Source organism: Amblyomma mixtum, chromosome 3 (genome assembly GCF_055824585.1).
Source record: "Amblyomma mixtum isolate Tamu chromosome 3, ASM5582458v1, whole genome shotgun sequence".
NCBI classification, from domain to species: Eukaryota; Metazoa; Arthropoda; class Arachnida; order Ixodida; family Ixodidae; genus Amblyomma; species Amblyomma mixtum.
In genome coordinates this window covers 159,904,177-159,932,053 of record NC_143014.1, presented here as the reverse complement: position 1 = coordinate 159,932,053, position 27,877 = coordinate 159,904,177, and the positions used below count along the sequence as shown (strand labels likewise).

Genomic DNA, 27,877 nt, shown 5'->3' with positions numbered 1-27,877 from the left:
CTAGGCGGCACGTGGGCCACCTAGGTCACGTGACCTTGTGACGTTACACCGTGTCGGGTTGCAGTGAAATTAATGGTTGGTCGATTTAAGTAGCGGTTAGTACGGAAAAGCGTGAGCACGAATTTAAATCAGAACGCAGTCTTTACAGTTTCCTTGCCTTGGTTTCCATGTGAGCGCTAGCCGGCCGCTGCCGTTGTATTATTTCAGAATACCTATAGCAGGTGCGGTGAACATGAGCAGGTATTCAACGAGGCTTAACCTTTCGCCAAAAGTCAGCATGGTAAAAAGCAGCACTTCACAAAACTGTTTGATGTCTGTAAAGCACCGCATTGAAGTGTCGTAGTGCGTTCCGCGTCTCAATCTGTGCAAGTAATCTGTTGCTACTCAGCTATCTTGCGTAGTGTTTTCTAAAGTGAAGAAAATCAGCAGAAAACGTTATACCATTAGTATTTTTGTGAATTCCAGGAAGAAGATGCTTCCTTCATAATGGTCGCGTTTCAATTTTTTCACTCCTTCTGTAGACATGGTCTCTCCGAGGACGTTCGAGCAGTTGAATTGCCTCTGCTAAATCAATACGGTTGTGAGGCAAGAGGATTAGGGGTAACAATGTACGTTACTGTAGTTAGTCTCTAAGCAAGTTATCCTGGGCTGGCTTCTTCGGGTGCAGTATTCCAGACAAATTTATGCGACACATTGGTATACCGGCCAAATCTTTAACTGGCTCGAGTGTTGCCTCTCTAAATGCACCTTGTAAGAGGCTTCTTACTGCTCAACCACTGGCATGTTTATGCTGTAATTTTAGGCGCTAGGTGACATTCAGCAATCTCTTTTTCGTAATCTCTGAGTGGAGTGATTGGATCAAAATTGTTATTAATCTGCATCGTCTGCAACGACAAAGAGCCAAAACAAGCGTCACACGTAGCAATGAATCTTGCCCACCTCGCTTCCTCCTCGGGGTTACTACCACTCCTTCCATGGTACGCAAGTTCTTTACCCAGAGTAAGCGCGATTGCGCCACCAGAACTACTGCGGCATATCCAGCTTGTTTTGGGCTCTTCGTAGCATCAGACGATGAACATATATAATAAGTGTGATCTAATCAGGCAAGTACTCGACTCCAACATTATATGAACAAAAAGAGGCAGCCGAATTCCACGTCACGCGTCAAATTACAGCATGAATATCTCAGCTGTTTAGCCGAGACAAGCCTTTTAAAAGGTGTCTTTAGCGATGAAATGGTCGAGCCATTAAAGATTCGGCCGAGCGTACTTGATATAAGTAAAGCATGTAGAATTCAGTTCTTGTGCTGAGCAGACTGGCTCAAATTTCTAAATTAGGAACAGCAGCTTGACGACATGGCAGTGTTTGATTTCTTATTAGGCCGCAATTTTGACACTAATAAAGAATTTTCGAGGTCGAGTAGGTATGCCAGCATCAACCGATCAGAAGGTGGATTACGAGCACAACATTAATGTGTACGAAGATATGTTGATTTAGTAAACAAAGTGGTGTCGATAATAGTACAGCTGAAATTGAGAATAAGTGGGGGACTTCAGGAAGATGTGTGACTTGTAAAATAGGTAATAAATGATTTCGTAGAGACACACAAGGTACCGAGGTAAAAATAAATTTATAATTGACAATAAAAAATCAGATCGAGCACTTAGGTTAGAAAATTCACACGTGTATATATCTGGCGAGTGAGCTGTTGGCCAGCTGTAAATTATGAGCACTGAAAAAAAAAAAAACCGTCTTTCCTTCGTTTACTTTGTAATGATAATGCCTGCACAGCAGTCTGGAGAATTCCCGTTTTGACCTCGTGCATAGCCAGCGTAAGCTACCGTTGCCGTCAGCGAGTGCTGCTTTCCAATATAACATACTGATTTTGAAATCTACGCGTCTATCTTATTAAAACTTGTGTCGAGAGGTGAAAACGCTGTCTACGTTACTACAGTGGAGTAACTAATATGCGTTCATTCGTCGTGAGTGCCAGTGAAGCAAAAACAACTTGCCCAAATATGCAAGAAAGCTTGATTCAAGTTAACTTAATTGTGGTGCTTTTTTGCTAATGCGTTGTAGTTGTCCGCTTAGTTTCTCTATACTGGAAAAAAGAATAGATAAAATTGCTCACGTGAAGTGAAGGGATTTACGTCGAAATAAAAACGAACAAAATAACCAACAAACCGTGATACTTAACAAAACATTGCTAGTAAGCCAGAATACTAGCGTAAATCATAGAAGCTCGGCAGGGCTGAACAATTGGCAGCACCCATAGTTCCTAGTGCATACGCCCGCTGCGTAGCATAAATAGCCAGCCTTTTTACGTCTGTTCCTTTTTGTGAACAAGGCTCCCGTGTGGTAGCCGAAACGTCGTTTAAAGTATTCATTTTTATTTGGTCGGTGTTCTGCCTTCTTCTTCATGTACACCCCCGACCAGACGGGTTTCCGTCCAACCCTCGACTTCACCCATAGTTAACAAAGGTACTAGAGAGAAGACAGAGTCACGGCAAACTTCGGAGCTCTGCGCCGCACTAATCTCGAGACGGTTTGAATGGCCTTAATTCTATCATGTGATTTTGTCGCGCACAGATCTACACGCTGCACTAATTAAAGGAAGGCAGATATAATGGCACGTGTACAGCATGTTCATTTCTTCGAGGTAGCGACGAAATGAGCGGCCATCTTTCTGTTGTAGCCAGGTGCAAGCAGGTGGCCAGTGCATGCTGATGGTCGGCAGCAACAATGCGCGTCAGGATCTTGAGGCCTAATCTATCTAATTACACCAGTGGTACCCTACACTATACTCTCCGCAGTTTCCACATTGTGGAGCGGTAGCTAACCTCTACCATATGGTGTGGGCATGCCAATATAATCCCTTAGTTGACCCCATTCCCAACCCCTAGGAGGAGCAGTGGGAGGCTATTCTGCTCAGCGATGATCCTGACCGTCAGCACTGGCTGGTGGGGAGGGCCAGCGCAGCAGCAGCAGCCAGTGGACTACCGGACTAGGCGGCCCACCCACATGTTCTGAGAATATTGAAAAAATAAAGTTGTTTGTAATCAATCAATCAATGTCTCTTTGGTGTCTGAGAGCTCTATAGAAGCAGCAGTCTGGCACTGTTTTCTTTGTAGCCGCAGGGTTAATTGGGTAGCAGGGGTAATGCAGGCTTGCAGGAATACGCGGGATGTTTTCGCAGCGGGGTGCTCAAGCGAAGCCTGTGTCTTACGCCGCTCTTTCATCCGATGACGGAGCAAGCGAGTCAAAATTGCAAGTGCGTTTTCGATGTGCTGCACAGAGCTAAATAAGCTGGGTTTTGGACAGTATTCTGTAACTGTTGCTTTCGTATGCCGCCTGACAGGCTACAAACTAATATGGTCAGCACAGATTTCAGTGAACGATAGAAAGATATCAGGAATACCAAAGTGCCATCGTGTTATTTTGTGCAGTACGAAGATATGTATCTCAGTGGACGTTAGCCTAATGGATCTCAGACCTCGCTGCACCGGCGCCCAAATACTTTATGCGAGCAAGGGAACCGTAAATTTGCATTATTTTACCCAGCCTTCGAGAACGGACAAAATCCGTCGGCAAATGTGTTCCGTCCTTTTCTTTGTGTTCCAGTGACTTTGCTGTCACGCAGGGGGCATGTGCGAGTGATATGTTATGCGGAACTATTGATCCCGGCCACTGAAATCGATGCCGCCAAGGGCGGCGCAGGTTTTTTTCGTCTCATAGAATTCGAATTTAGAGCGTCGGAGAGCGCTCACATGTCTTAGTGGCTGTCGAGAACACACGTCACGGAGGTTACAGCTCGGCAGCCTCGCCGGGTTTCCGGGAAAAGAAGAAAGGTAAACAGAAATAAGAAAACGCTGCAACGTGAGCCTCTGTGGTTACCTGGGAACTCGGCTATAGAAACGGCTGCATGAAAGCTGACACGGAGAGGGGGGCGTCGCCTTTTGCTTGGGAGAACTTGTATGCCATCAAGCGTCCCGATGCGGCGCTCAGTCGCATTGTCCACGTACTTGCGTGGCCGGCGGCCTTGCACACAAACAGAATACAACGACAACAGCAGAAAGCGCAAGATGCATGCGAGGTTTTGTAGCGTAAAATTCGCAGTGTTTGTTCTCTTTTCATCTTGCAGCAAATTATTGATGAGTTGTTGCTTGTATAACACATTCTGTCGCGGTCAGAAGTTTTGGATGCAAGCTCAATTTGACTTGGCGGGGTACAGTGATTCTTCTGGCTCTACGGTGTTCAGGGGCAGCTGCTGCTGAGGCTAAATGGCGCCGCGCATTTTCTTGCGTGCAATTTAGCCCTCGTAGTAGATGATTACTGCGGTCTTTCACGCGACGTACGCTGCTCTGTTGGCAGCGGTAGCGAGGGCTATATGCGTCGTTACGTAAGAATGTTTAGACAACGCTCTCGTTTACCAGCTCAAAACGTGGCGCCTCGGATAACAACGTCCAGGATGTCTAAATTACGTCCAGGTTAAGCAAGCTGGGAAAAGTTTGCTCTGCAATATGCAAAACCACGAGCGATTGCGAAGCGACGAGGATATAAATGACCGTGGCATAAATCGAGTAGGCAAGGATATGAGAGGTGGAGTGTTCCATGAGTAACGCTGTTGTCTCCTTGCGGAGTCGAAGTTGAAAAGAGGCTGTCGTTTCCATTTTGAGTAACTGCTTTCACTCGGCACGCAAGTGCCGTTAGGCGCATGGTACGCGCTCATAACGGTTCTTATTTTGTCTGTTATGTGCAGCATTGAACCTTATTCAACCGCAAACATTACACATAAATCAGAGAGTTTAGTTTTTCGCTTTTCGCGTGTCTGCTTCTATCAAGGTCAGCAACTTCCTTTTCATGTCTTCCAGTCACAATGCATATATTCAGGCCGCTGTTCCCGGAGCAATATGCACCATTGATTTCTTGCTCTGGAGGAATTGTAAACGGTAATATATAATGTGTTTGTGGGATTGATAGAATAGATTGATACAATGAAAAATGCTGGATTTAATCAAAACAGGACTTTATTAAGAGCTGAAAGAGCGCGAACCTCACCTACACGCGACGATTCACAATAAACGTTTCCACACTTTCCACAGAGATCAGCAAGTTCAATATCAGCGGCTATTAAATTGTTCTTATGACATTAAGAACAGGATAAAATAAGACGCTTATTGTCTTTGGAAGCTCTGTTTTTAATGGTGTACCAGAGAGCGCGAAGCAGAAAAGCTTCAGACTTGTGGAAAAAGCAAATGTCAGCCGTATTGTCGTCCCAATGTGTTGGCGCAACCATGGCATGGAGTTTCGTGGCATGCTGATGTCATGAGCTTCACCGCTCTTGCCGAAAAGAAAGATACGTTTGTTTAAACATTACTCATTGTTCGGCAGGAAATACAGCTTTCCTTGCCACCGGGAAGCTGTCACTGTAGCGGCGCCGGATCAACACGCTTTCACTTTCCGTAAGTCATTGACAACTGCAATTATGGCTGAAACAAACAGTCTGCACAGCCTACAAAAGGAGCAAATCGAAGGCTGCGGCTGGATATGGAGGAAAATGATACATTGTGCGGCATGACAAGCTTATACGCATACAAATGAAAAAAAAAAGAAAAATGCAAAGAGATCTGCTCGTTTCCTAAATATTGAAGCAGATGAAATTCGCATGCGCTGATCTGCGAAAAATACATTACTTTTCTGTGTACACGCAAGTTACAACCTTCTAGCATCGTAACTTAGATCCAATCATTCATTGTTTTTGCTTTCAGTCGTGAAGGACCAGACCAACTAGCTATTTTCAGCAAATTAGAGGCCTTCCGGCTGCTTTCGCACTATAGCTGATTTTCTGTGTGCAGTCATGGTGTATATCGTTAGCTTTCATCGAGGTACTGATTCTGGGCTGGCATGTTGTTTGGTTGCCCTAGCGACAATTCGCACATCAATACTTTGTTATCTGTGAGTGTGTGTGTGTGTGTGCGCGTGTGTGTGCGTGCGCGTGCGTGTGTGCGTGTGTGCGTGTGTGCGTGTGTGCGTGTGTGCGTGTGTGTGCATGCGTGTGCATGCGTGTGCGTGCGCGCGCGCGCGTGTGTGTGTGGGGGGGGACGCATCTAGTTTGCTCATCTATTCGTGTCTCTCTTTACTCCGGGTTTGACTAGGTGACTGCTTTAAATCTCTTATCAAGCAGCCGTTATTTCCTTTCGTTCTTACCTTCCCTAACGGAAACTAAGCCAGTCGTTGTTTCTTAACTGCAAAGAAAACCTTATCGGAAGTTCAAGCAGTAGAAGGTAAGGCCGGCCGCTCAAATGGGGCACAATTTTCAATATTTTGGTGATACAGAACGATATTTGCCTTAGTCGATCGCTATCAATATGGAAACGTTCTGACATATGCACAGCCCTTAGAGGAGGCGTCGTTGGGCCAGCTTCCTTCGTTCTGTATAGGAGCCCCTGTGCAAGTTATTTACATCTAAAACTCCCTTACGGACGCTTACAGAAAGCTAGCCAGAACAATTTATTTCTGTCAGATTTACTAGAGTAGCTTTTGTGGTTTTTGAAAAACTTCGCAATTCAAGACAAGATACTTAAAAAACAATCCGCTGCTGTGGCTCCGTTGTAACGGCACTCGGCTGCTGACCCGAAAGACGCGTTTCGACGCCGGCAGTGGCGGTCGAATTTCGACGGAGACAAAGTTCGAGAGGCCCATGTACTGTGCGATGTCAGTGCAGGTTAAAGAACCCCAGGTGGGCGAAATTTCCGGAGCTCTTCTCTACTATAGCCTGATTACCTTCGGGGCGTTAAACCCCCCTAAACCATATAGCATAAAACTACGTAAAAAAGGCTTCAGATTTGCAACAGGAATGTTCGCACCCACGCGACCTTTCACAAGCATAGATAAGGTTTAGCTTCCATCACCGCAGTGTCCACAGCGCTCTTTGTGTACTCAGTGTGCTGCCGTACACTATTTTTTGTCTCCCGTTCGAAGCACTCGCATGCGACGAAACAAGTTGCGTGTGGCTGTGCGCGTGCAGCCACACAGCCGGATAGGGGCGTTGGTGCTCGCAAAGTGTTCAGGTATGCAGGGTTCTCTATCGACCTATCTTAACCAGGACACCATGACGAATCTCTTCGATTCGGCTGCTGTTTGCGACCGCCCGCGGAACCTCTTTGGCAAGCTATGACGCCGACGTTTTCGAAAGTTCGTGCTGAGGTGAAGGGGAGTGTGCGTGATAATTAAATGCTAATGTGGGCACCGGCGCACCAGTAACGAATAACTTACTGATTTTCAAGTCGTTGTACGCTAACCATATTTACCCAGTGATGGAATTGCTAAGAGACGCTGAATGACCGGTGGCATGCAGCCAATGGAAGCACAAAGAAGAATATAAAATGCGAAAAAATAACAGAAGCTAACCGGAAACCTAACCAGGATATAACTAGAATCTAATCAGAAAAGCCTGATTTGAGGCAAATTGTGGACATACTGTTGATGGCCCATGCAGTCAGGATCAGATCAGCATTGTGGAGCGTGCTTGGAAATCAACGCTGGCCAAACTGCACTACATTTTATCCTTCACACAAACACGCTCTCGAATCGAAGAAAAAAATAAAGAAGGCCGCATGTTTCACAGCTTCAGAACAAACCGCGGACGCACGTGAATCGACAATTCCGTACTCTATGAAGTGAATATTGTTGTTTTCTTTTAGGGCCTCTTTTCTTGTAGTATGGTTGCCATTCCTACGTAAATGGAAGCGTTTACCGCAATATCGAGTAGCAGCTTAGGAGCGTATTGTTATCAGCTGTCAAGGAAAGTATACATCAAGTGGCTGTGCATCACGTAAACCAATCAGCTAAATCAACTCATAAGAAGAGGTTATCGAGAGCCCCGATCACGATCTGCGCAGCGTTTAGGACCCTCACTGTTGAACACAAGCACAATTATCGTGTCGAAAAACCACAGTATGCAAACAAAAACAAATGGTTTGGTTTGGTTTATTGGGGTTTAACGTCCCAAAGCAACTCAGTTGACTAGTTGAAAGTTGAAAGCAACTTTGTTGACCTAAAGTGCGGTGAGGCGAAAGCCTTTAGCGCGGTGTTGCTGCTTGTGTCACTAGTGTGTGGTTAAGATGTTAATTAAGTACATAATTATTTGTGAATCTTAAATGCTGGAGACAATGGAGGCCATTTGGGAAGCATCCGTCTGATTCGACGCCTTTCTGCAAACACTCTCCAGCGTCCTAGGCAAAGAGAACTACATATGCGTTGGCAGGAAGTAGGATAGCCAACAATAAAGAAAAAAAAGGATGTAGGATAGCCATTGCCACGCTCGGCTGCGGAACGGAAGGATGGTAGTTCGAATCCCATCGCGCGCAAAGATTTTTTTCTGGCCTGACTAGAAAAAGCGTGATACCTCTGCTGACAACCTTCTGCAGACAGTCTTCTCTCGACAACAATGAGGCGTTAAAGGCTTTCGCCTTGGAACGCTTTTACTGCTTCAAGAAAAGGTAAAGCTTAGCTGGTAGTCGAATTTGCGCATGAAGTTTCTGGGTAACATAGGAAAGCGGAATACAGCTGTCGAAAAAATCAAGATGTGTAACAGTTTTGAATACCATAAAAACCTTTTCGAAGTAGGTGACATATTCTTTGCTTTTTTTTACATAGAGTGAATACGAAGAAGCTGCAGGTCTTTCGCTTGTTAACCGTGTATCAAAAGTAGATTTTATGCGCTGTCATCTGATTCGTTTTTTTTTTTTAAAGATAAGCACCGCTACACAACCTTAGGAAATCCAGACATCTCATAACACCGTTTCATCAAGACATCTACAAGCACCGCAAAAAAGAACAAAAACAAGCAAGACTAGGTTTCTCTACTTTTCGTGCAGTAAGTAAAGCATCGCTAGCAAGGCCAGTGAATGAAAACGCAGAAAACGCATGCCCGTTAAGTTTAAAAGAAATTACCTGCAAGGTGCACCTTTGAAAAGTTTAATTTTGCCAGTCTTAACCCTCGTTAATCATACTGAAGAGCGCAGGCAGGTGTAAACTTTCCGAGGAGAAAGGCTAGTATTGAGCAAATCAAGGCCACCCCCCCTTAATTTGCCTTTACCCGCGTTCGCAAGAATTCATCCTTTTATTTACACGACGGTTTGCTTGTGCTAACAGTATTTATGCATAGCGCGAACGATGAAAGCAGTGAGTCGATTATTCAGCGCTGTAGGCGATGCGCTTCATTTCTAGCGTTGTGGAGTAACGTAACTTACGGTCGTGCAGAAAGCATTGGGTGTGGTGCGCAAAACAAGCTGGGCAGTTCTCGCAGCGTTTGACCTGCATAACGCGATATTTCACGCATGCTGATTCCGGTGCTTTTGCTGAAGGAGTTATTTTATTCAGGGTGAAGAAACAGAATCGACCCTTTACTTAGCGAAGACTGCCATTTTTGTTTCTCTGGAGCTAGCAGCTGAATGAAATACAGCGTGTACATGTGCGAAAGCTACAGATCATCGCTAAAAATACCGCTGATTCTTCCTAAAGTTGCTTCCATACGCTCTTGGAACTTACTAAACGAATCATTTTGAAACACTGTAAAGAATGTGACAGCGACTTTCATGATGCGTTCTAGCTCGCCGTTTTGTTAACGTCTCGCGATTATTTTTTCCTTAGAGATTAATTTATAAAGATTGGTCTAGAATAATACTTTCACAACGAAACAGGTTTCCAATTTCCTATGCACCTCTTCTGTAATGCAGATGGTCGCTGCGGTTATCCTTTTAATGAGGAAATAAAATTACCCTCTACGTCAGGTGCGAACTGAACATGTTCTAGCACACTTGACGAAGGAGCAGGTGCGCACAAGACGACGGACCACGCCAACGATGACTTTCTCGCAGCTTTGGGGCTTGTGGTCGTTGGTTAAAAATGAAAATTTGGTAGAAACGCTTAAGACTGCTTACGTGTGGGAATGCAAAAGCATTAGTTTTTGCATGGCCGAGGTTCTTTCACTACAGTGCTTTCTGCGACATGGTTCGTCTTCCTCGTTTGTTTGTTGTGCGCGAAGACCGGCATACGTTCGAATCTTCGAGCTGGTGATTGCCTTGGAGGCGACACTCTCTCGCCGCGGCTTCTCATCTATGCAGCGCGCTGCAGTGAGCTTGGCCTTGAAGGGTCGTTGCCGCGGCTGGCTCTTCCCAGGCGGGGCCATCTGCTCCTCCTGTAACACGCTTGGGCCCGTCTCTGGGCCTGAACAACGACGCTTGCTGAAAGAATTTCGTCTGATGGGGCTACTAATTCTTTCGCGACAAAAATCAGAAACCCACCTTAGCCTGCGCTGAGTTATTGTTCATGCGCGTTAAGGTGGTTGTATTTATTCTTTAGTACCCACCCGCTGTAGTAACTCAGAGCATTGGGCGTTCGGGTACTGATGTCAATGTCGCGATGCCCAATGCCGGCCGCGGCGGTCGCATTTCGATGGAGGCAAAATTCAATAATGCCCGTGTGCTATATGTGCAACATCAACGCACCTTAGTGAACCCCGGGCGGTCTAATTTATTCCGGGGACCTGCACTACAACGTTCTTCATAGCCTATGTGACGTTTCGGCACGTCAAACTAAACCTACCACATATCATCATCTTTAGCATGAGAATACTGCAAGGCTGCGTGGAAGCATCGACGGAGACATACTGAAAATAACCTGACGACAGGCGATGAGACTGAATAAACATATATGGATTTACGAATTATGGCTTGTCATGCACTGAAAGTTGTGCTTTGAGCGATTTTATAGGTGATCATATGCCCATTTGTAAGCTTGCTAACATCGGATGCTCTGATCGTAGTGTAAAGAGAACGATTACCACCTTACAAACAATCAACTAGCGTTCTTTAGAAATGTTCCAGTCAGAAATTAGGCAGGCATGCTTGAATGAAATTTGCCGTCAGAGTGATGCCGGGACAGCTTACAACACTTTTATAGACAATTGTGTTTATATATTCACAAAGGACTTTGTTTCTGAGGAACGGATATGCCATAACAATATAACAAAGCCATTGCTAACTAAACATCTAGATATGAAAAAATCTAAAAGCGTGAAAGGCTCTGTGCAACGTTCATTAAGACAACGAAACCTTCACACTAGAAAGAATTTAAGGTGTTCCGTAGCAAACTGTCTAAAGAACTAAGGAGAACAAAGAACTAATTTTATTTGCAACAGGTTTTGCCTTGTGTAGGGAAGAGTGGTAAACTGTGGATGAAAATGATTGACATTACTGGACGGAAAGCAATACTTGATCGAATAGAAAAAAAATGCATAAATGGTAATATGACAACTGGAGAAGACATGGTTAATGCGTTCAATAATTATTTTTTCCACAGAGAGACTGTGCAGGCAATACAGTAGCTAGATAGTTTTGCAGTTTTGCTTTTCAACCAATACGAGATTATTTTACAGCCATGCAATACTGCTGATGTTTGTTTTGCATTGCAGGGACTTAATAAGAGATCCAGCTTCGATGCCGATGGCTTACAGAGAGAGAGCTTCCATTTTAGTGTATACTTATAATCTCTGTAGTTTGACAGACACATTTCTTTTTCGTATGAAGATTACAAGACCTGTAACCCTGCACAAGTAGGGTGATGAACCAGACACCCGAAACTGCCATTCAGTTTCCATTCTCCAATATTCTCCAAATGTTTTGAAAAACTTCTAGCAAAGCAGCTATCTTCTCTTCTTTCAGAGCAGCTACTTCTTTCAAAAGGTCAATACGGTTTTTTAAAAAATTGGCAGCAAAACTTGTGCTTTTGAACAAAAGCAATTCATCTTTCATGATTTTAAGCACAAACTTGTGACGATTGGTATATTTCTAGAGTTTACCCAGGCTTTTCATTTGAGAGAAACAAAAAAAAGAAAGAAACGATGTAAGAGGTCTTGCATCAGAATTTTTCAACTCCTATCTCACAATCTCACAAACAGGCGGCATTTTGTATCAATAAATGAATTTAAATCGCATATAGAAGTAAGATTCTGGCGTCCCTCAAAGGAGCATTCTTGGGCCGTTGCTCTTCAATCTGTGCGTAAATGACGTAGCCTACTTACATAAAGAATCAAAGCTCATAACGTAAGCTGACGACACCAGCATATTTATATCTTCTTCCTGTCCTGCCAAGTTAGTTCACCAAGCAAGTTTATCTATTCTCATTTGAGCACTTCGTTTATGCAGCATTTCCCCCAAGTTAATACCAACAATGCAAGAGCAGTTGTTTTTCACACGGTGGCTCAGTGGTTATGGTGCTCGGCTGCTGACCCGAAAGACGTAGGTTCGATCCCGGCCGCGGCGGTTGAATTTCTTTGGAGGAGAAATTCTAGAGGCCCGTGTACTGTGCGATGTCAGTGCACGTTAAAGAACCCCAGGTGGTCGAAATTTCCGGAGTTCTCCACTACGGCGTCTCTCATAGCCTTAGCCGCTTTGGGACGTTAAACCCCATAAACCAACCAACCACTAAAAGTGCATATATTCCAACAGACCTAAACGTAACGTTTCAGTCGGCACAGATTGAAATTGTTAATACTATTAAGATCCTTAGTGTGTATTCTCCATGCAATCTATTGCGGGACGATCAAGTTCATTTCGTTGCTTCAAAATTAGTTGCATTGTAGGCCTGTTGAGACGGAATAAATACATTTTTCCTGCGCCAGTATTGCTCTTAATTTATAATGCATTATTTGCCTCTTACATGCAGTATTTCCATTTGGTATGGGGCTGGACAACAGAATCTATTATAAACAAGTTCCAATTTTTGCAAAAAAAAAAAATCCTGCCAATTATTGAAAACGTATACAGTGTATAGAGCAGATTGAACCTGTATTTGGAAAATATAATCTTTTAAAATTCAGAAATTATCTGACCAGAGACTATTAAAACAGTTTTATTACAGTTCTCGAATGTATTCAATGACATTCACTGAAAGTAAACTTGGAACAGTCTGTAGATGTACGACTAACTTGTCATACAGATGTTTGGAAAGTCCTCAGATCCCGAACTAATTATGGTGATCAAATGCTTCAGTGTCGCCTACCCAAACTTCAAATAGTTTTCACAATAGAAGCATAAAAATTCTCAACATAACTCAGTCAGAATTCAAATTGCTCATAAAATTTTGCCCCCTATTGAAAATGTTCCACCACTTGCTCTACGTTTTACGCCACATTATTATTAGTTTTGTTTTCTTTAAAGCAATAAGTCTTTTGGATCTTTGCGTTTATACATTTCTGCTTTCATTGTATTGCGTATGATATGTCACCCCGTGAAAGTGTTCCAAAAATGTATGTGTGCCTTCCACTGCTGTTGCTTGTACAGAGGTGGAGGGGTCCTCAAGCTGCTTGCATGCAGCTTTTACCTCGGCTTCCTCAATCCGTGAGAATGGGAAACAAATAAAGAACGAATGAATAAAAGAGCTTCTGATTGTTTGTCTAAAGATTGTCTGTGGCTTTGAAAAAATGGGAATAAAAATAAATGATGTGAACTCGAGTCAATAGGCGTTGGGGAAAAAACAGAAAAGGTATAATTATTTGCACGTCCTGAAGCGCACATTGCGGAAGAAAGCCGTTACTCGCTGCAAAGCTGAATCGATGCGTTTATTCTATATCTGACCAGTTTAATCAGCGCCTGTCAACGGGTGTGTCTCCTATTCTTTATATGCAATTAGTTTCGGGTTACGAACTTTTTCAGCATTGATAACGGGCTGTCCTGTACGGTGACAAGTTTGTATACGCTTTACACAGAGCTGCCTTTGACCTTGCTTGCGAACCATCGGGTGATAAGCGGTTGCTACCCAATGCAAAGACCCCGAAGAATGAAGCCACAAAAGCGTCGCTATAAACTGCGTTCCCCTGTTTCGCTTTTCTCGCAATTTTAGGGTTAGGCCGTGGTGCAGTTGCTCTATTTTTTGTGTCTTGTTTCCAGTTCCCATATTCTGGTTCATGGTGATGTCAGCCACGCTGTGCAGGAAATGACAAAAAGCTAGAAAAAAAACTATTTCCTCTCCATCGGATGCAGAGCTGGTGATGCCCACCAGATTGTGCTATGATTCGTATAACAGCGGGAACTATGAGATACCATCTTTGTTTATGACCCTGCCGTAAAAAAAGACAGCTTGGGTAAGAAGATAGTAAGAACAAATGGTTTTTAAAGGCCCTGTCAGCGGTTTCCCACTTATACCAGGATTACAACACCGCGGTAACGACCGCTCGTTGACCGCAGGCTTGTGAAAGCTTAGGAGAGTCATGTAATAATGTTTGGCTCGCGTAAAATCAGGAGCAAAAGGGCTCGAAACAAGAACCTTCAGCATAAGCAAGAGCAAGTATTTGGGCCCGGTTCTTTTCCCACACTGCTAAATTATCGATATCGAAAAACATCTGCGCCCGAAAAATGCGACTTTGGGAAGGGTATTGACGCGATTCTATCTGCGAATGAATTTTTGATATCTCCCCTAAGAAGCGGGCGTAAAAGACTTAAAGCCAAAGCAGCGCTAAAAAGCCCACTTAACAGCGCCTTCGAAAAGTTTTGGAGTATGAAACCATCCTGAAAGCTGTGAGTTTGTTGCGAGTGAAAGATGAAAAATCCGGCCGAGCACGCCAGCACGTAGCGTGTCAAAGAATCCGAAAAGTAAGAGCCATTAGGCCGTCTTTGTGAAGCCTAGCTTTTGTTGTCAGCATTATTTCCTTTAATGATTTTTGTTGTTTGCCTTGGGTAGGGTGTATTTTTTTTCTTTTGTTTTGTGCGTGCGCGAGAAACCCCGGACCGATACAATTTTTCGACAACTTATTTGTACTACTCGGCAGCCCTAGCGTTTCTTAACGTATTTTGAAAATTGTTTTTCAAAGTATGGGAAAACTCCCTGGTCAATTCCGTCCGCGTAGTCGCCCTGTCAGCCCCGTGATCTCGATGCGTCTGAAGCAGGGCGGGGAGTCTCGCTCTGGCAACCTGTCCGACTTGTGCGCATTCCGTGGAACAACACCGATTCTCGCTAAAGTTCCGTTTCCTTGCGTTCTGTTTTATTCTCTTCCGCTGAGCTGCATATTTCTTATCTCCCTCTTTCTTACTATGTGCTTTCCAATGGACATCCTCGCCTGTCGAAATGTCGCAAAGGCAACATCGAGGCAATCTCCCAGCGCATTTCTTTCTGAGCAAACATTCAACGTTTTCCGAAGTAGAATGGATGGCGGAAGGCATTCAGTGTGCGTGTGTGCGTGTGTGTGTGTGTGTGTGTGTGTGTGTGTGTGTGTGTGTGTGTGTGTGTGTGTGTGTGTGTGTGTGTGTGTGTGTGTGTGTGTGTGTGTGTGTGTGTGTGTGTGTGTGTGTGTGTGTGTGTGTGTGTGTGTGTGTGTGTGTGTGTGTGTGTGTGTGTGTGTGTGTGTGTGTGTGTGTGTGTGTGTGTGTGTGTGTGTGTGTGTGTGTGTGTGTGTGTGTGTGTGTGTGTGTGTGTGTGTGTGTGTGTGTGTGTGTGTGTGTGTGTGTGTGTGTGTGTGTGTGTGTGTGTGTGTGTGTGTGTGTGTGTGTGTGTGTGTGTGTGTGTGTGTGTGTGTGTGTGTGTGTGTGTGTGTGTGTGTGTGTGTGTGTGTGTGTGTGTGTGTGTGTGTGTGTGTGTGTGTGTGTGTGTGTGTGTGTGTGTGTGTGTGTGTGTGTGTGTGTGTGTGTGTGTGTGTGTGTGTGTGTGTGTGTGTGTGTGTGTGTGTGTGTGTGTGTGTGTGTGTGTGTGTGTGTGTGTGTGTGTGTGTGTGTGTGTGTGTGTGTGTGTGTGTGTGTGTGTGTGTGTGTGTGTGTGTGTGTGTGTGTGTGTGTGTGTGTGTGTGTGTGTGTGTGTGTGTGTGTGTGTGTGTGTGTGTGTGTGTGTGTGTGTGTGTGTGTGTGTGTGTGTGTGTGTGTGTGTGTGTGTGTGTGTGTGTGTGTGTGTGTGTGTGTGTGTGTGTGTGTGTGTGTGTGTGTGTGTGTGTGTGTGTGTGTGTGTGTGTGTGTGTGTGTGTGTGTGTGTGTGTGTGTGTGTGTGTGTGTGTGTGTGTGTGTGTGTGTGTGTGTGTGTGTGTGTGTGTGTGTGTGTGTGTGTGTGTGTGTGTGTGTGTGTGTGTGTGTGTGTGTGTGTGTGTGTGTGTGTGTGTGTGTGTGTGTGTGTGTGTGTGTGTGTGTGTGTGTGTGTGTGTGTGTGTGTGTGTGTGTGTGTGTGTGTGTGTGTGTGTGTGTGTGTGTGTGTGTGTGTGTGTGTGTGTGTGTGTGTGTGTGTGTGTGTGTGTGTGTGTGTGTGTGTGTGTGTGTGTGTGTGTGTGTGTGTGTGTGTGTGTGTGTGTGTGTGTGTGTGTGTGTGTGTGTGTGTGTGTGTGTGTGTGTGTGTGTGTGTGTGTGTGTGTGTGTGTGTGTGTGTGTGTGTGTGTGTGTGTGTGTGTGTAGTTGCAGGAGGTCTTGTAGAAGAAGGAGTCACAACCTTGCAACCGTCCTTCCTTAGGGTATACCCTTAGGAAGGACGGTCCTCCGTCCGAAACTGTCGGTATTAAATTAAGATAATTGCAAGGTTGTGACCCCTTCTTCTATATATATATATATATATATATATATACAAGAGGTTAAAGGGATAAAATACGTCTGGTAAAGATGCCCAGGGGCTGCCTGTTTTCTGTGTAGGGTTCCTTTCCTGCGAAAGCCAATACTGACCGAATAAGAGGTGCAACACTTATCACTCACGTTTGTGCTAACACTGGTGTTCGTGTAGAAAACATTTGATGCACCAGCAAGTTCATCGTAAATGTCTAGTCCTTATGTATTTTTTTCTGTCCTTATTAGAGCAGCAGTTTGGAATATTAAAGTGTCCTAACGCACGACAGCACACAAATGCGGACGCTCAAACATACATGTTATACTTAAATTCAGTGCTCTTACCTGCACAATACAGGTAGAGGGAGAGGGGGGATCTGCATCGACATTAGAGAGATAGAACTGGACAGAAAATGAATGGAGATCAGCAAGACATCAGAAGTTAGAAAAGGATGCTATATAAAGGAGTGAAGATTAAAAATTCGTGGTCCTAATATAATACCAACACCGCTCCTTGTAGGAAGGCCACCGTAGAAATCCATTAGCGTTTTTAAAGATAGAAAACGCTTTGACGTTTTTTTGGCCTATGAGCGGCCGATCTACGAAAGTAAAAAAGTACTGAAGTCCCAAGAAAAAGCCATAGTCCTTTCTCGAAGCTCATTTAAAGGTATACACTTCCCCAAGAGGCAATTCAGTGTAGCTCTGACAAGCCCCAATTCGTCACAAACGAGATGTTGGGCCACAAAGCTTAGGGTGAAGAGTTGTACGGAGACGCGGGGATACTTTGGAATTCGCCTTAGATGGCACTACCATCCAGGTATCGCTCACGAAAGCTGTTCGCAGACTCGCATCACTAGACAGCAAAAAGGATGGGGCCCACTGAGATGTCCCTCCAAGCTCACACCTGAATTTAGCGTTACCTTCCTCATTCAGAAGCCATTAACAGCACTGGTCTGTCGTTTTAAGACATCACGAGCGAGCATTAGTGCGTATGGTGGTAGAGTCGCATCGACGCTGGGACTTGTGGAGCGGCCGCGTGTGGGTAATGAGGCATACAGAAACAGACTTGTAGTTTTGAATATTTCGAAGGATTAGCTCATCAAGGTGATATCACTTTTGTTTAAGAATACTTTCCCGATATCTCTAGAATTATTTTTAAGCATCAGAATGTAAAGAGTGCCATACAAAAGCGCTCAAAAAGTTCTTCAGTGCATTTTGAATTATTTTAACGTCTTCGCTTCGGTTATTGTTCACTAGACGTGAGCTTAGCCAAGAAGCGAAGGTGCAAAAACAGATTTGTAATAAACTATGACACGTCTCCAACCTACTCACCTATCTCTTTCCCAGACCCACCGCAGTCCCAGACCACCGCCGCACCCATCCTTATTGATCCGTGAAGCTCGAATTCTTCGCAGAATACAGTTTAATCTCCTACATACACCAGCCAAACTTTACGTATACCGGTACACTTCCACACCTCAGTGCCCAAACTTTCCACACACATATGCAGACATTGAACACTGCCTTACACAGTGCCACGCAGCCTTCCAGTCCCCCGCCTATCCTTTCTCCCCACCCCAACCGGGGCCCATCTGGCTCGCCTCTCTGGATCTAAAACTGCAACGTGCTTTCGTCGCCTTGGCCCAGGACGTATTGAACGCCTAATAGAAAGGATGTTCTAATAAAAGTGTCACACCACCACCACCACCAAACAAAAATTTTGGCTGGAGACATTTTGGTTGGAGACGTGCCATAGTTTATTATAAGTTATCAAACCCAACCAGACAGGCAACTCCGTCGAAGTGTTAGTTTTCAGTTTCAGAGTAGATTGCATGCATCAGTTAGTTTCTGGAAAAAAAAAATACAGCCGATATAGCTTACATGGCCAAATGCGAAGTATGTGCGCTAACACGTCGCGTTTCGTTTCGCTTTCGGTTCGAGGCTAAGGTTTGAAGGTCATGCTTCAGTCAAATATCGACGAAATCACTGATTGGGGACATTAGCGGTAGCGAAATATAAAATTTTGGGACCACTTAACGCTCCTTAAGAGCGCACTGCGACAGTGGTGCTTTTTTGATCCATCACGCCCTGTTGGAAGTTGATGAAGAAGGCGTTATGCAATGCACAACTCGACACAGTGGCAGTCAAACACCAGGGGTGATTGGTTTCATAGTTCATGTACAAAAACCATTGTAACATTGTAATAAATACCATGTTGAAACAAAAAGCGGCGGTAGCGTAGTGCTCTCATCCAGTGGCCAGCGAAGAAAATCTTTTCGTGCCGCCGCGGGTTAGAAACCATATTCATTTTATTTCTGCAGGTCTAGCTGGCTTCAAACAAACAGACAACGGTTTTTTTTTTCGGATTTGGAATTCTTAGTACTGGCGCCCTAAAAAAAATCGATCGATGAAGAAAACTAGGTTATATAAACTACTTCATTGGCTACACCCAAACGCGAACGAATGGTTTGAAAGGCTGTGAAAAAAAAAAACTCATCTGAGCAACACGTGGGACATAAAAAATAATAGTTAAATTGGGCTCAATAAGAAATGTCTACAGAGCAGAAGACGTCATCGGGAGTTGGCAGAGCGAAAACCGCGAACGTTTGAAGACGGGAGGAAGAAGCCGCCCTGTTGACACGCTTTCTCTCTTCCTTATCGAGCTGCACCAGTCGCGCGAACGGACCGGAGAACGGCATGCGGTTCTTCTGTTCTCGTCCACTAGGACGTGCGGGGCCTCTCATTGCTCCAGGAACGACAACAGTAGGGCAATCCTTAACAGAGCATCATCGCCTCTGTTGTTTGTACAGCAGCATCTGAGGACTTCACCACCAATCACTGCCCGGTCAACAACTAATTTGGCCATCTTTTCCTTCTAAGAACGCCTAGCACTTTGGGGGAAGATTGGCTCTTTTTTTGGGTTTGCTATGGTCATGCAATTCAGTATTTGGGGCAACCTGTAATTACGTCAAAAGCAATGGCAGTATATTTTGGCGAAAAATTGGACACAAGTTTATAGTACTTGCTTTGCGCGCTGCAATATTTTTACTCTTCTTATGAATGCATATATGTGATTGTAATGCGATGTTCCTTCATCTATTACTAAATACCAGGGTGTCGAACCGGAATTTTTTCGGGTTCGGTTCAGGTTCGGGTTCAGTTCCGGGTTCGGCTCCAGAGCGACATTCCGTTCCGGTTCGAACCGGTTCGGACCATACTGAACCGGTTCAAACGGGTTCAGGACAAAAAAAAAACTTAGAACGTAGATGGATTTTAATCAACCTTATTATGCTGTTTAGTTTTTCGGCGCATGGATACATAAAATAAAAAATGCAAAAATTTGTGTAATGCCATATGTTCTCATTTTATCCGCTTTGTTTGTTGTCCGTGGCAAAAAGACGTATTTACGGCAAGAGCCACAAAATGCAATGAAATCGATATTAATGTATATCGGCTGTGTACGCTATAATCCGACTGATTAAGTGTAAGGCGAAAAGCCAGTGGATTTTGCAACGACAAAACCCGCCAGCCTGAGCAATTTCGGAGACCCCGTCGTGCGAGTAATTGGTCACCCTGAAGCTGAAGTCAGTCAGGATTTTCTCGAGCGCAGTGCACTTACGCGGGCGCCGACGTGACCCCCGCACGCGGCCTCTACGTTCGCATTATTGAGAAACGGAGCTGTCATGTATCGGCACCTATATACAGATAGACACCTTTCCGTCACCCCGAAACCGACTTGCCAGTCACCCCCCCCCCCCCCCCCCCTTTCCTACATGTTACGGGAATATGCGAGAACCCTTCAACCGCTGATCCCCCAACCAACGAGAGCCTTTTGGGAGCACTGGCTCTCCCTATCCAGATCTTACCAAGCATATTTTATTTAAATCATCTCTTCGATATCGCCTTTGTGACTCGTGTTATATATCTCGAGCCCCTACAGCTCAGTACCTTCAAAAACAGACCTAACCGTGGCTTCTCACTAGTACAGGACAAATTACAACTTTAGCTTATTATGATGACGTCGACGTCTTTTGTTCTGATAAAAAGTGTGTGATAAAAAAACGCACTCTTGGATGGGGAGAACGCTTTTTTTTTTTTTTTGCACGGGTGCAAATTGGTAACATGTTCGTTGGGATGTTGCATTGCATCATTCTTGTAAATGCAGCATTTTGCTTGGGAAAAGGTGCGCTTGCACTATAGAATTTTTGTAACTTTTTCTGGGGCGCTATCAAAGAGAGCCTGTGAGTCTACAGATTTTTTGGGCCCTTGATAGAGCCCGGTGAATCAGCCGGGCACCATATGTCTACCAACTTGTTTCAGGGGATTTATTTTCAAAACTACAAAACAACCCCTTTCTGGCCACTGTACTTAAAAGGCGACTAAGTGCTCGTCTATCTTTTCTGGACATGGTCGTGAGAGAACATTTATGCTAATAAATTCAGGTTTCTCACTATTCACTTTTCCTTCGGATACCTGTAAGACCTCTCCACAAGGCAGATGACTAAGGTTGTGATCGGTCGTTGCTTCCTTTACCCATATATCTGCAGCCTTACCCAGCCTTTTTGATACCTGTGTATTAAAGCGAATTCAGCGGATGTAGTCGAGCCCACTTATAACGGCCGCAGATATACGCTTGCTTATTAGGAACAGGTGCGGTGCTACCATCAAAATATGCATAAGGCCAATGGAAATTCGTCGCAGATACAACCAAAAACTTTGGCCGCACCACTTGGTTATAGCGAACGAGGAGGCGCCGTAAACTACCCCCGTAGTTGAAGAGATTGTGCTTCCAGTAAGCGCGGATATGAGAGAGCGCTTCTCAACCTTCACGACACCGCCGAGGAAAGAATATGCGATCCAAAAATTCAATAAAAGGGGGCACTGCAGTGCGCAGCGCTAACCGGAAAGTCCGGCGTCTGGAAACACTGTAAACGGTAGCGTAAACACGGTAACGGTATGGTATAACTCTATTGAATCAATAAGTAACGCCGGCCAAGCCCGCGTCGATGGCGTACGAGGGCAATCATTTCCTGCGTGTTCGCTGGCTGGCCAAAGCATCCCAGGTGGAAGAAGCGCGCTGCGCGTGGTAAAGGGACATTGTCGAAAGCGAAGCAACTGACCGTGGTCATGGATCAACTAACAGCAGTGATTTGAGAATTTTGAAAGCCTTACTAGCCATGCTGGTCACGTGGCATGCATTGCCTGCCCAGTCGGCTCGATATTTCGCACTGCTACCAAGTGCAGGCAGCGTCATAGAGCGGGCGCTGCAACTGATGCACTCGTGCCAGGAGCCGCTGCGCCACTTTCGTCGCTGCATGAGCCCAGGAACGAAACAAGAAGCTCGATCGGAACACACGTGACCAGACGCACGTAGATTTGTGAAGACGCTTCGTTGACCCATAGCTGGCCAGATGTTTCCCCGGATTACTAAGTTCCTGCGTGCGTGCGTTCAGCCTCCACCCTTGATACACACCACACCCCGGTGGGCGCACATCCGGGCACTGACTGGTAAAAATGCACTTTCAACAACCTTCAGTGTTCCCCCACCCGCCATCGCCCACCTGTGAGGTGGATTGTTGGGACTAACTTTCTGCCTCCCTAGTCTCAGTGTCGTCAGCTGTCGGGGACAAAGAGCGCTTAACTCTTTGCACTACTTAATGTTGCACTACTTAATGTGGTGGCTCAGACTTTAGGGCACTCGGCTACTTATTCTATGTACCCGGGTTCGACCCCGGCGGCATTTTGAAGGAGGCGAAACGCAAAAGGCGCCCGTGTGCTGTGGGGTGTCAGTGCACGTTAAAGGTCTCTAGTTGGTCAAAGTTATTCCGCTCTAAACTGCGGCACCCTATTCTCTCTTTCTTCCTTGACTCCCACCTTCCTCCCTTCCCTTACGGCGCAGTTGAGGTGTCCATCGAGAAGTGAGACTATTACTGCGCCATTTCCTTTCCTCAAAATCCGTCACCTCAACGTTATTGGGTCGTTGCGCTAATGTTTCATAAATTTGTGGTAAATGACGCAACGAACGGGAAGGTATTCTCAATAGGTGGTTAAAGTATTATGCATAACTGATTTTACTGCGTGTTTTATTCTTTCAAATGATGCACTAGATAATGGAAAATTCATTTTCCTGTGCTGTTTCGATCTCTGTTTCATCAACCGAACGATGTTATAACGTGAAGTTTAACTTTAGGTCACGTGAGGCGCGGAAAAACTGTGATATAAACGCTGATACGTTGTTTTGAGTTCACTTAAATCAGCGTGCTTCACAGGCTAGTCACAGCAAACTACATATTAGCAGTTATATTGCCGTATTTTTCGTGCCTAATGTAACCTGAATTCAATTGCACGTCAGAGCCATCGTTCTGTTGATAAAACCAGAACAGCGTCAAGAAGAAACTCAAATATAATTTATTTGTTGGTCGTAGGTGAATACCACGGGGTGCTCCATGAGCACGATGTCGAAAGCATCGTTTGAAAGAAGGAAACATGCAAGCAAAAAATTAGTGTCTGTAGACCTTCATTGAGTTAGATCAGTGCTAACAATTTGATTACAACCATACACAAACATGTAAAGGGGGAGAAGTAATAACTGAAGATTTCATATAAACCTGACGTACAATGTCTGTTTACGTCTATGTCTATTTATGTTCATGTTTACGTCTGTTTCACAAAATCTACTTTTATAACTCTCATCTCAGAGACTCGCTGCTTCTATCGCCTTCATATATTTCTTCCCTCAGCGACCATCAGTTCAAGGTTGAAGTGCCAAGCAGTCGCACCAACTTTCATTCTTCCTCATTCATCCCCAAGATAGCTAAGGAAGGTAACCATCCGCTTCCATCACATGCGTTACAAACTCCCGAGTTACTTAAGATTGTTCGCGATTATATAATCTAATTCTGCTGTACCAATATGGTTCTTGTATATTTCTTATTACTACCCGCTCCTCTCTGTAATGCTTCGGCCCTGCGAATAAATAAATAAACAAATAAATAAATAAATTCTTTAGAATTGGTGCCAGTACATTACAGCAGCGTCAATTAGGTTTCTTTCCAGACACCACACTTCATTCAATTCTGCTGTCGCATATACTGGGTGCCATTTTCGCACTTTCTTGCGCAGACAGCTTCGGATGGGTAAACCTACGCGCTAGACTATCTCTTTTTGTCTGAAAAAAAAAAAAGTGTGCCGGGTTGAAAAAAAGTGAGGCTGAACCGAGCCCCGAACCGGTTCGGAGCCGTTCCTCTGAATCGTTCCGGTTCGGGTTCAGTTCCAAGATGGCGAAAAAAATATGGGTTCGGTTCGGCTCCGGTTCCGGGTGAAAATTCGGGTTCGGTTCCGGTTTCGGGTTCAGGTTCGGTTCCGGTTCGACACCCTGCTAAATACTCATTTACAAGTAGTGGGAGTTACCGATACAGTCACTGACTGTGAAAACTACTTCTGTGTATTTTTTTTCTTTTTGCATCCACCTGAAAATAAGTCAAAATTCTGCAGAAAACTTTTCTATACCTTTTGCTTGGCGCATGATGGCCTTTAGCTGCCTATGTGCCATTAAACTCAACACAACACAACCCCCCTGTGAATAACTTTCTAATTCAAATAAAAAAAAAAGAACGAGAGAAAGCGAGTGGGAAAAGCGCTACTCCCTAAGCGTAACCGTGAAATTCTGAGTAAAAAAAGATACTCTTTTCTACCATTTCTCAATAAGACAACGCAGCGCTTTTGATGCTAAGGCCGTAGTTGGTTATTGAGAGGCTAAACTCAGAAAGCCTTTAGCGCACTACATTTAGTTGGTGTCGGGGGCCCCTTGCGTTCACGAATAACGGCGGCCAAGGGTACGAGACCACGGTGCCGGCAGGTGACTCAGGATCTTCATGAAAGATCGGGATATATCACTGTTGCTGACCCTGCTTATAATCACCAGCGGTCTTCCCCCACCACCTCCGTTCACCTGCCTCCAATTACGATGAAAGGCGCCGCCCTGGGAGGAGGAACCGTAATCCAAGTAGGCGCTGGTGAGCACGCATTCGGAAACTGCATCTGAAGCCTGTATGCACAAGTGTACGATTTGGTCTAATGCAGCCTGTTTTTGTGTGCAGGTGCCTTGAGCTCAGAAAATTCCATCCGGTAATATTCAACGGAAGCCCTCGGTCAAAATGTGAAGTTCAAAGGGGCTTCGCCGCGGTTCATTCCACATAGGACTGCAGCACTACAGAAGTGCCACCACAGGCCAGTTTCTTTATATTTTTCCACAGCAAGCGGTTTCGCAGTTATTTAGTGGCTGCCCGCGAGAAGTTCCAATTGTCGTTCGCGATGAGGGGAGGAAGACACAGGCCGCAGCTCCCAGCCCGGTTTAAGGGCTCTGCCGCGGCGGTAACAGTACTAATCCAGTCACGGTGCGCGCTCCTTGGAAGCAACCTGGCGGCGACAATTTGGCGAAGAGCTACCTGGACCAACTTTGGTTGTACGGCTCCCCGAGCTGTCTAATCGGACGAACCGCGGGAATTTGGCGACCGCGTGATTCATTTTATCCGCGCCTCTTTAGCGCTGGTCCATTGTTTCGGGGCAATCTTCCAAGGCAAAGTGGATTTCTAACTAAGGAGTAACTACTCATTAGCATCCACGCAAGCCCAGCCATACGTCTAAAAAAGAATGCTGTGAAGCTGTAACAGAAACTTCATAGTCGAAGAAAAAATCAACATGGTCCTTTGTAGCCGTATGGCTGCGCTTGGGTGGATGCTGTTAATTAATTACTCTCTTATTACAAATCTACTCCACTTGGGGGCATTCCCCTAAAACAAAGGTCCAACACCGTACCCACTTCGAGTTGTGGATAAATTCGCTTTCGCCTTAGCATCTTCTAGACGTTTTGGTTAACTCGGTAGAACGACTGCCCCGCGCAGGCGGTAGTCCTGGGTTCGAACACCGAACCAGGACAAATTTTTCTTTAACTGCGAAGTTTACGTGAAAGCTGTATGGGTTTCCTTAATAGTCGTAAGGCTGCGCTTTGGTGGATGCTTGGGAGTAAGTTCCCCCTTAAGTGCATGGGGAAAAGTGGAGGCGCAGAAGAGCGCCGGCGTTACTCATGTTCCAAAAAGTGATGAAATAAAATGCCATTGTCCTTAATGCAGAATTGCATTCTCGGGTGCTGGCACGCAATAATATCGCGAAGCCACCTACCCGCCAGCACTGTAGAGCTTGCGCAGAATGCGTAACCCAGGTCCAAGCTCTGCTGGACAACAATAAATACCAGCCACGTCATGGTAAGCGCGCACTGTATACGTGACCGCGTAAGTAGGAGGATAGGTATCTACTTTATCACGTCAACCTGTGACAAGAATAAAGTGATGAAGAGAACAACAAGTACAAGATAAAAGAGGGTAGAATACGATAACATGGGCTGCAGTGAGAAGTGCAAAGGAAACGCGCGGTAATCCGTCACGCCCGCTGTTTTCTGTACGGGCACAATGGAAGAAGAGAGAACACGCTAGTAAGCTTAAATAAAGGAGCTGAAACGTAGGAAGAAAGAGCGTTAGGCGATCATCAGTCGCAACCAGAAGGAATGCATCTCATCAGCAGCTGCCCACATCGTTTCGTGCGCGTAAATTTTTGACCGAAAGTGAGCTTCTCCAAATGGTTCAAGTGGGAGCTGAGATAATTCGCAGCAAAGAAAGGGTTCGGAGGCTTGCAGAAATCTTGCTTGATGCTGACGATGGCTTATTTCTGAGGAGGGCTGACAGAGCACCCTCATGATGAGGACTTTGGTCCTTTCCCGAGCAGAAGGCAGCGGCCTTGTTTGGTGGGAGCTCTGGCCTGATTTCTGCCACACTCGATGTTCAGAGTATAATTTCTCACTGAGTTCGTGTTTTTTGGTCAGCAACGACAGTATGATCAAATGTGCCTAATCGTCATCATAAGCCGAACTACGTCCTCTGCAAAACTTAGGTCTCTCCCATATCGCTCCAATGTATACCCTTTCATGTGTTAGGTGTGCTAACGATGACCAGCAGTAAATAAATGCACACACGACGCGATGTCAGGAATACTGTTACTGCCCTTCAACATTTTGACAGCTCATCGAAGCCGTACAGGATCGGGGGGGGGGGGGGGGGGGGGCGAGATGTACGAGAAATAAAATGTTTTTACACAACTTCACAATATCGGAAAGTTATTTGTACAAACGCTGTGCCCCTTAGGAACACCTTGTAGAGCTGCTTTCTTTATTACACAATTACGCTCCTATATGTTTCATTTTATTCTACGAATTTCAGATATATCCTTCTGCGGGAGCTCCGCGTCCAAGGTCAGTAAATTGAAGCTAAACAAGGAGGGCAGGTTTACCGACGGGCGCCAGCAATATATCGGCTGAACACAATCCGGGGCTCCAGCTTTCGTCTACCCTATCACAGATACTGTCGCGCTCGCATGCACCATATATTCCGATTTCCGCAATAGGCAAAGGCCTAAGCGATGGTACGGCGCCGCAGGGCGTACTGTTTTCGGTTGTCCAGGCCTGCACGCCATAGAACATAGAGTCGTACAAGATAGATACGTGACTTTAGGTGGTTTAGATTGTTGCGGGAACCAAACTAATTCGTTTTGCATTAGTTTTGCACGCACGTGCACGCACACGAACGCGCACACACGCGCGCGCACGGATACGAGCAAAATACCCAGCTTTATTCATCCAAAATTGCAACAGGAGACATCCTTCCTCTAGAGCTGTCACTTCACACAATCCTTATTCAAAGCTGGACATCCCCCCTAAGATGGTAAGGAAAGAGATTGATGAGCAGTGTACTTGCACTTGCAGCCGCAGAACTAGGGCGGCGCGAAGGGGGAAATGTAAACGCCGCGCGGAACAAAAACATCCCTGGGGGAGAACAAGGACACTGAACCGCACGAGGAGACGAAACCGCTTGACGCACCACCGGTAACGACGAAAACAGCGCGGCAGCGGGATTCCGAAAGGCCGGCACCCGCCGCAAAGGGGGCGGCAGGGGGAGGGGGAGGGTGAGCGCCGCTGCCTCCAGCCCGCGAGGAGACAATGGCTGCGAGGGCCAGCGGACACATGCTGTTATAGGACGCACGGGGGTGTCATTTGGCGGACCACAATGGCCTCGCAGACGTGTCGCCTTCGAAAAGCGCGAGCGCCACGCCGAACATACACAAAAGACGAATTTTAGAATGCCTCTTGACAGATGGGCAACACGCCGAGCAACACAGCTCCCGCGAGGGCTGTTGTCGCCGGCTGGAGCTCTCGCTGGCCGAGTTTGCGCGAGGAACAGCGTTGACCCAACCAAGAG

The 27,877-nt window shown here is 45.5% G+C and overlaps 1 protein-coding gene across 1 annotated transcript in view; it reads left to right on the top strand.

Annotated features, from left to right (window-relative positions):
* The window catches only part of LOC149352517 (hemicentin-2-like), a 584,798-nt gene that overhangs the window by 326,099 nt on the left and 230,822 nt on the right, over nt 1-27,877 (top strand). The window lies entirely within an intron of this gene.